General features: G+C 55.2%; 1 protein-coding gene across 1 annotated transcript in view; it reads left to right on the top strand.

Annotated features, from left to right (window-relative positions):
- SHH (sonic hedgehog) overlaps window positions 1-907 on the top strand; it is a 12,546-nt gene that overhangs the window by 5,979 nt on the left and 5,660 nt on the right. The window lies entirely within an intron of this gene.

Genomic DNA, 907 nt, shown 5'->3' with positions numbered 1-907 from the left:
CCGCCCCCCTCCACTCGGCTGCGTGGCAGCTAAAGTGCTTTTTAACAGCATCCTCTAACCCCGCAGCCCCACTGGAAGTGTCAAGAAACACTTGGCTGCAAAAGAAAATAATGAGCTTTCTTTAAATATAGCCGTTTGCTATGAAACCAGCAGCCCTACGGCAGCAGAACCAGCCTGGCCTAGCCATGCCTGTCTGTAAGAGGGGGTTCATCCCCCCAATCCAGCTCCTCGGGGGCTGAGTTGAGGTACCACCTCTCCTGGCCCACTCGGGCTTTGTCCTGAGAGCCCGCTACTGCTTTTGTTCAGCTCCCTGCTCCTTTCTACCCAAAAAAAAGAGGCCCCGCGAAGCTGTCAGCCCCGCGGTGATATGAAACATCCCTTTCAATCCCCGCCGGTACAGAGGGTGCGGGGGGTGGGTGGGGGAAAGGAAGGAGGGGGGAAAAAGGAAGAAGAAAAAGAAAAAAAAAAGCCCAGGCAGCCGCAGCACTTTTCGACAGCGTTTTCACTTGGGTGATTTGCTTGCCCAGCCTTCCCACGAGAGCAGCCACACACCCTTCTCCTCCCCCCGTGGGACCTGATGCTCTCCCCATCCAAAGAGATGTGTCCAACACACACAGCAGTGCCCGTCTCCAGCCGCCCCGCTGGCTGCACGCCTTCCTCGCCATCGCTAATCTCCGAGTGGGAGCCGGCCAGGAAAATAAATAACTAACGTGGTCCCCTGCCTTCTTGAGCGGTAGCCGCTAGGAAATTCCCAGATAGGGATCCGCATACATAGAATTTATTTTTTTTTTCCCTCCCCTCCCCTGTGCTTACAACGCCACACGCTGTCTCAACCCGGGAACAGCTCGCAAGAAATCCCCGACTCGCCGAGTTCATTTTCTCAACACTCAACACACTTATTTTGGGG

The sequence above is a fragment of the Calidris pugnax genome, unplaced genomic scaffold (assembly GCF_001431845.1).
Source record: "Calidris pugnax isolate Ruff unplaced genomic scaffold, ASM143184v1 scaffold54, whole genome shotgun sequence".
NCBI classification, from domain to species: domain Eukaryota; kingdom Metazoa; phylum Chordata; class Aves; order Charadriiformes; family Scolopacidae; genus Calidris; species Calidris pugnax.
Note: the sequence above shows the minus strand (reverse complement) of the source record. Positions and strands in the feature narration are given on the sequence as shown.